We start from the raw sequence: 8,779 nt of genomic DNA, 5'->3' as shown, positions 1-8,779 counted from the left end.
AGCTGCTTAACCAACTGAGCCACCCTGGTGCCCTAAATTAACTCTTTTAATTAAAGTTTGCCTGGCATGTCTTCTTCTTTTTTTTTTTTTAATTTAAGTTTATTTATTTATTATTTTTTTTTTTAAGACTTTTTTTTTTTTTTTCAACGTTTATTTATTTTTGGGACAGAGAGAGACAGAGCATGAACGGGGGAGGGGCAGAGAGAGGGAGACACAGAATCGGAAACAGGCTCCAGGCTCTGAGCCATCAGCCCAGAGCCTGACGCGGGGCTCGAACTCACAGACCGCGAAATCGTGACCTGGCTGAAGTCGGACGCTTAACCGACTGCGCCACCCAGGCGCCCCAAGTTTATTTATTTTTGACACAGAGAGAGACCGAGCATGAACAGGGGAGGGGCAGAGAGAGAGGGAGACACAGAATCAGAAGCAGGCTCCAGGCTCTGAGCCATCAGCCCAGAGCCCGATGCGGGGTTCGAACTCACGGACCGCGAGATCGTGAGCTGAAGTCGGACGCTTAACCGACTGAGCCACCCAAGCACCCCGTGACATGTCTTCTTTTATTCTTTTCCTTTTAGGTTTCCAGACTTCTAGTCTCTCATTAAAGCCACATACCTGTTTGCCAATTCGTCCAGCTCCACTGGTCTCAAGCCATAGTCACCTCTTACCAGGATAATTACAGTGGCTTCTAACTGTCCCTCTGCATCTATCCTTGCCTAAATTCAGTGCAAAATTTCTTTTAGGTATATGACTAAGGATGGAATTATTGGGGCATCAGGTAGTTGTATTTTATCAGTTACCTTTTGCTCGTACAGCCCCCGAATACAGTAGCTTCAAATAACAAATTTTTCTTACCCCTCATGAATCTGCAAATAGGCTAGGAGTGGTCAGCAGATCCAGGCTGGGTTTGGCTAAGCTTCAAGCCACAGACCGAGTTGAGTGAGGCTTCTCCCTGAGGCTTGGACTAAGATATCTCTACCTGCTTATTTTGGAGGCCAGTCTAAGTTTGCAGCAGTTACCCAGGGAAGCTCTGCCCTTGGCAATGGCAGATATGAAAGAGGGAAAATGATAGTAAGGCATGATCTCTTAATGCAGAACTGACATAGCTATTTCTTCTGCCTTATTTTATTGGTCAAATCAAGTCCTATGACGGAGCCTAAAGTTAAAGGAAAGCATAACAAAATAAAAAAAAGGGGCCCCTAACTGGCTCATTTGGAGGTGCATGCAACTCTTGATCTCAAGGTCCTGAGTTCAAGTCCCATGTTGGGTGTCGAAAATACAAATAAACAAACAAACAAGGAAAATGGAAGCACACTCCTCTCTTATAGTAGAAGGAACTTGTCTTAGTCTGTTAGGGTGGCTATAACAAAAATACCATACTAGGTGGCTTATAAACAACAAAAGTTTATTTCTCATGGTTCTGGAGGCTAAGAAGCCCAAGATCAAGCCACCAGCAGATTCGGTTCTGATGAGAGCCTGCTTCCTGGTTCATTGACTGCCATCTTTTTGCTGTAATCTCACATGAGGGAAAGAGAGAGGAAGCTTCTGGGGTGGGTGGAGAGCTTCTGTAAGGGCTTTAATCCCATTTATGAGAGCCCCACCCTTATGATCTAATCATTTCCCAAAGGCCACACCATCTAATACCATCACCTTGAGGGTTAGGAAGGAGTTCACCATGTGAATTTGGGGTTGGGGGGGGGACCCAAACATTCAGACCATAACAAAACTACAAAACCACTTAGTAGAGAGCATGGAATTGGGGGTGGGATGGGGTAGGTGAAGAACTGGGGCGATGCATTTTTCAATTTTTCCCAGAAAGCCACCGCTTTCTCAAGTGGTGGTACGATTTTACACTCTTAGCAGTAAAAACAGTTCCCACGTTTGCACAGCTGATGTTCACGGTTATGAAGTTTCGCCATGGCACGAACAATAACAACAAATGACTTAAAGTTGATCCAGTTAGAAAAAATTTTTTTTTTATTATTATTATTATTTTTAACCTTTATTTATTTTTGAGACAGAGAGAGACAGAGCATGAACAGGGGAGGGTCAGAGAGAGAGGGAGACACAGAATCTGAAACAGGCTCCAGGCTCTGAGCCACCAGCACAGAGCCCGATGCAGGGCTTGAACTCACGAACCGCGAGATCATGACCTGAGCCGAAGTCGGACGCTTAACCAACTGAGCCACCCAGGCGCCCCTAGTTTGAAAAATTTTAAAACCATCTCAACTGCTATACTGTGAGTGTTCATGTCCCTTCCACCCCCAGTTTATTTGTTGAAGTCCTAATACTCAGTGTGATGGTATTAGTTGGTGGGGTCTTTGGGAGATGATAAGGTCTTGAGGGTAGAGCGCTCATGAATGAGATTAATGCTGTTATAAAAGGAGTCCAAGAGGGTTCCCCTTTCCCTTCCACCACCTAAGGATACAACCTGAAGTGTGCAACCCAGAAGGTGGCCCTCACCAAAGCAAACTGGCACACTGATCTTGGACATCAGGCTCCAGACCAGAACTATGAGAAATAAATTTCTGTTGTTTATGAGCTACCTAGTCTGTGGTATTTTGTTAAAGCAGCCTGAAGAGACTAAGACATTAAGCATTTGTAAATGTATAGATCAATTTGGGGCGCCTGGGTGGCTCAGTCGGTTGGGCGTCTGACTTCAGCTCAGGTCATGATCTCGCGGTCTGTGAGTTCAGATCCCGCATCGGGCTCTGTGCTGATAGCTTGGAGCCTGGAGCCTGCTTCCGATTCTGTGTCTCCCTCTCCGTCCCTCCCCTGCTTGCACGCTGTCTCTCTCTCAAAAATGAATACACATTTAAAAAAATTAAAAAAAATGTATACATCAATTTGACTCAGGTCATGATCTCACAGCTCCTAAGATGAACCCCTAGTAGGGCTCTGAGCTGACAGCACAGAGGGGGAGGCTGCTTGGGATTCTTTCTCTCTGCCCTTCCCCCATTCATGAGAGTTCTTTCTCTCTCTCTCTCTCTCTCTCTCTCTCTCTCAAAATAAATAAATATTAAAAAAAAATGTACAGATAAAGTAGTGTTAAGTATAGTCATGCTCCCGTGAAACAGAGATCTAGAACTTTTCATCTTGCAAATATGAAACTCTATACCCGTTAAACAAAAAGCTCCCCTTTTCCTCTTTCCCTGGTCCCTGACAACCAGTGTTCTAGTTTCTGTTCCTGCGACTTTAACTACATGAATTTATTTACTTACTTACTTACTTACTTATCTATTTATTTGGACTACGTTAGATACCTCATACAAGTAGGATCACCCAGTATTTGTCTTTTTTGACTGGCTTATTTCACTTAGCCTAATGTCCTCCCAGTTCATCCATGTTGTAGGATATGACAGGATTTCCTTCCTTTTTACGGTTAAATAATATTCCCTCAGATAAATATACAGGATTCTGTTTTTCTATTGATCCATTGATGGATTTTGGGGTTACTTTCACTTATTGACTGTTGTGAATAGTGCTGCTATAAACATGGGTATGCAAAAATCTCTTCAAGAACCTGTTTTCAATTCTTTCGGATATATATCCATAACTGGGATTGCTGAATCATATAGTGTTCTATTAAAAAAAAATTTTTTTTTAATGTTTATTCGTTTTTGAGAGACAGAGACAGCATGAGTGGGAAAGGGGCAGAGAGAGAGAGAGGGAGACACAGAATCTGAAGCAGACTCCAGGCACTGAGCTGTTAGCACAGAGCCCAATGTGGGGCTCCAACGGACGAACTGTGAGATCATGAACTGAACTGAAGTCGGATCCTTAAGGGACTGAGCCACACCGGCGCCCCTTATGGTGTTCTATTTAAAACTTTTTGAGGAACCTCCATAGTATTTTCCATAATGGTTATACTATTTTACAAACCACCAAGAAAATTAAAAACGTTTGTGCTTCAGGGACGCCTGGGTGGCTCAGTTGGTTAAGCGTCCAACTTCATCTCAGGTCATGAGATCATGCATGGTTCGTGGGTTCGAGCCCCAGGTGGGGCTCTGTGCTGACAGCTTAGAGCCTGGAGCCTGCTTCAGATTGTGTTTCCCTCTTTCTCTTCCCCTCCCCCACTCACACTCTGTCTCTCTCTCTCTCTCTCTCTCAAAAATAAATCAATATTAAATAAATAGAAATAAGAGAGGCAGAGACAGCGCACGAAGGGGAGGGACAGAGAGGGATGGAGCATTCCAAACAAGGCTCCACGCTGCCAGCACAGAGCCCGATGCGAGGCTCGAACCCACGGAACTGTGAGATTATGACCTGACGCCCAAATCCAGTTGGAAGCTCAACCCACTGAGCCACCTTGGTGCCCCTGGAATTAATTTCTGAAATCTATCCTAACTCACGTGATTCAGTCCCATCAATTAAGTCACTAAGCCTAGGGCAATCCAGGAAGGGTAAAGTCGCTTTATAAGGCGACAGGTGGGAAACACCTGCATTGCAAGGTTTGCTGGGTTATGACCTGGACCAGAGCCAGTCAGTAATCGTTCTAACGCTCTCGAACAAAACGGACTCAGGACGACTGGTTTGCGGCCGCCCACGCCTGCGCAGTGAGGGCGCGGCCGAAGCCCCGCCTCTCGCAGGGTCTGCGGTTTCCCAGGCGCCAGACCAGCCTCCAGCGACGCGGCGGAGGGCGGAGGAAGTGGCTGGTCGAGGCCGCAGGGCTGGCGGGGCTCCGCGGCCTGGGAACCCCCGCGCTCGGTGCGCCCTGCAGCAGGGGTCGCGGAGAGAGCAGGGCGGCGACCGGAAGGAGGAAGGTGGCGGGGTGCCTGGCGGACGGCGGGTTGCGGCCGCGCCGGCAACCAGGGCCCGGATCAAGGACACAGATGTAACACTGGGTGATTCGTTGGCGTCACTCTTTGGGGATCGACACCCGGGAGGTTCTCTGTGGTGATGGGCCGGCGTGGGGAAGACCGGGAACGCAGAGCCGGAGCTAGAGGGCTGGGGCCTCACCAGCAGCCTGCTCCCCCCCCCCCCCCCGCCTCATCCGGCAGCACCCACTCCAAGCTCAGGGGCCACCTTCTCCTTTCCTCCTTTTCACTTGCCAAAACCCTGGGCAGGGACCGCCAGCCCAACCTCAGCGGCAGCCGCACAGTGGGAACTTCAGCCAAATATCTGCAACACTCTCGGTTATACATACATACATACATAAATTCATTCATTCATTCATTCATTCATTCAACTTGAATTTCATCCAAGCCCAGGTAGGCTTTGGGAGGTGTGGAAATGGTAGATTCAGCCAAGGATCGCTTCGGCCGGCCAGCCATCTAACAGTTGTGCCGCTTACCGATTTATTGCCTCACAGCTCCAAATTCATCCTTCAGTACCTGTTGGTAAGGGATAGAATTCCTTGAAATCATTTCTTCTTGAGAGCGTTAAGCACAGTGAAGTTTTCTCAGTAGATGGTGCTGCGGATTCCAGGTGGCCGCACCACAGGTGACAGGACATTTGGTGGCACCCTGCCCCAGCCACACACCCAGAATGCAAGCTTCTTCAGTCACCTCACCGCCTCCGCCTCTGTCTGGCAATCACTTTCCACAAGGCCCAAAGCGCCACCCTTCCCCCCCCCCCCGCCCCCCCCAACCATGTTGATGTCCCGACTCCCTGGGTACCCTCGATTGTCCCGCAACCCAGCACATTTCTCTGCTATCCAGTAGACTGCAACCGTGCCTTTTCCAGTAAGATCTGAACCTCAGCTTTGGGGAGATGCCCTCTCTTCCAAGTCTCTCTTTGGATACTGTCCCTCAGCTCTAGGATACCATATTGACTTGTCCTATCTATTATCTTTTACTTATTCTTATTATACCTCGGTATATTTTTCCCCCCAGCCTCATGATCAAGGTCGCATGCTGTACTGACTGAAACAGCCAGGCCTCCCTTGATATTCTTTATATTACATTTTCCCTGCTTAAATACTTGTGCGGTTTCTCCGGTGTATTCGTTTAAAAAAATTAAAAATTATTTGTCCTCCCCCCCCCCCCCGTCAATCAATCAACCAATCACTGTGTGGTTTCTGTTTTCTGATTGGAACCAGACTGATAACGCTTAAACATGTTAGATGTTCAACAGTGTGTGAGGTATGAGTGAGACCAAGTCCTTGCTTTTATGGGGCTTATATTCTAGAGGTTGTTTACTAAGACCTAACTCACAAGGTAGACTGAGCCGCACAAAATGTCGAGGCCGAGGGGCGCCTGGGTGGCTCAGTCGGTTAAGCGTCCGACTTCGGCTCAGGTCACGATCTCGCGGTCCGCGAGTTCGAGCCCCGCGTCGGGCTCTGGGCTGATGGCTCAGAGCCTGGAGCCTGCTTCTGATTATGCGTCTCCCTCTCTCTCTGCCCCTCCCCTGTTCATGCTCTGTCTCTCTCTGTCTCAAAAATAAATAAAGGTTAAAAAAAAAATTAAAAAAAAAAAAATGTCGAGGCCGAATATTCTAAGTACAAGGGGCCAAGTGTAAAGAACCTACTGATAATGAACTTGACGTCTTTGAAAACTAGAAGGCCCAGTGTGGCTAGTCTGTGAGCAGAGTGTCAAGAGATGAAGTTGAAGAAGCAGACCTTTTCCCCGAACACATTTTCAGGGCAGTTTTGAAAATGAATGAAAGCAGTATGCTGGAAGTTACACCAGGGCGATCGCAGTAAACTGGGATGTGTGGTCCCTGAATTAACAGGCCACAGGAAAGGAGCCTGCAAGCTAGTTTGTGACAAGATGTCACTGGAAGTCTTTAAGATCAGTCTGGTTGCCGGAGAATGAATTACAAGGAAGCAAAAACAGAAAAAGGGAGCTGCGATCCCCACAATCGGGGAGAATATGGTGCTCTCCCAGGGCTCTTTCGGGTCAGGGTTTCATCCTCATTACCTGTCACACAGAGTACCAGTGGAGGGATTATGTTGCCAGTAAGGAAGGCTTTATGGAGCTCACGCCTGGACTAAATAGAAATAAAAAGTAGCCATTCACGGGTCTTTAGGCAGTGATTGGAAATGTAGGGGAGTGTCAAAGTAATAAATGAAGGCATGAAAGGGTTAATGAGAGGGGTGCCTGAGGGGCCCAGTCTGCGCTCAGGTCATGATCTGGCGGTCCATGCATGTGAGCCCCAGGTCGGGCTCTGTGCTGACAGCTCAGAGCCTGGAGCCTGCTTCAGATTCTGTGTCTCTCTCTCTCAAAAATAATAAACATTAAAAAAAAAAAAAGTGTTAATGAGTGATGAAGTGGGTGTGGGTGTTTTCCTGTATAAATAGGAGCTACAATATGGTAAATCAAACTGAAAAGGGAGCAGGGACCTTGCCCTGGGTGGGTGGGGGAGTGATCCGTAGGGGGCTTAAGTTTTGTTTTGTTTTTTTCTGTAGTTGGCTGGAAGCTACTGAAGGATTTTGAGTAGGATGGCGATATAAATACAGTATGGACGTCTTAATCAGTGTAGGATGAATTTCAGAGAGCAAAGACTAGAGGGGAAAGGAAGGAAGAAAGCACAAGAGAGAAAAGCAGAATTCTCATTCAGGAAAGGAAGCAACGGTAATTTATGGAGTGTGCAAAGCAACGCTCTAAGGCTTTTCATTTCATCTGTGTGATAAACATGTATCGCTATTTTTATGTGTACTAGACTCTCATAAAGAAACTTACTCAAGACAGGGACAGGCACGGTGTGGCCAAACCAGGACTTAAAGCTGATTTTGTGTTCCAGGAAGGACAAAAACACAGCAAAGCACAAATGAAAAAAGACAAGCCTGTGATGTCATATGTACATTCAGAATTTTTATTTCAAAACAAAGAACCACAGTAACATTAATAATAGAAAATCCATTTGGAAATATTCACAATCCGGTCGCTGCAATATGGGAAGACTTCCACCTGCTAACTGCCAACCCACTGTTTTTGAGGAGCCAGAAGTAGAAGGGCGGTTAGAGGAAGTCACCTGTTCAAAGCCCCATTCCAAAAGCTCTATGAGTTTTGTTTTGTTTTGTTTTTTCCAGCGGCTCAACGACCAGAGGGAACAGTGAGAACTGGGAAGTAAAATACTGTCATAGGCAAGGGTTTGGCTAAAGGGCCTGAACTGTGTAAGCACCAAGGAGAGAGAGGGTGATCAAGCAACATATGAAAGAGGGAAGACAGAGTAAATGTCATGGGGTCCAATCTCCATTTATTCAAATACTGGGAAACTAGAGGATTTGTGGAGGTGTCCGTGAGCTGGGGCGAACAGAAACCCCTCCATCTCATCTAATTCTCCGAAATGCTCCAGAGTTAGAAGTCTTCAGTTTGTTTCTTTGTCCTCTTATTTTTTTTTTTTTCCACGTTTATTTATTTTTTTTGGGACAGAGAGAGACAGAGCATGAACGGGGGAGGGGCAGAGAGAGAGGGAGACACAGAATCGGAAACAGGCTCCAGGCTCTGAGCCATCAGCCCAGAGCCGGACGCGGGGCTCGAACTCACGGACCGCGAGATCGTGACCTGGCTGATCGGAAGCTTCACCGACTGCGCCACCCAGACGCCCCTCTTTGTCCTCTTAAAAGAAAGGCCTCCCACTACCCCATGACTCCCCCCCAACGACCTCCAGAGGTCACATGACCTGATCTCACACTTCTTTCCTACTCCCACTGTCTGGGTCTAGGGTGAGATGGAGTCTACCACCAGCCGTCTCCTTAAGGAATTCTCCCCCATCTCTCCAGGGAAAGGTAGCCAGATGAGACTGAACTGTATCAAGTCTGGAAGAAAACCACAGATGCAAATTCCACCCAGAAGAGGCAGTGTTCTCTGTATATAGAGAGACGAGTTTTAACACATTC

The sequence above is a fragment of the Leopardus geoffroyi genome, chromosome B4 (assembly GCF_018350155.1).
Source record: "Leopardus geoffroyi isolate Oge1 chromosome B4, O.geoffroyi_Oge1_pat1.0, whole genome shotgun sequence".
Taxonomy (NCBI): domain Eukaryota; kingdom Metazoa; phylum Chordata; class Mammalia; order Carnivora; family Felidae; genus Leopardus; species Leopardus geoffroyi.
Note: the sequence above shows the minus strand (reverse complement) of the source record.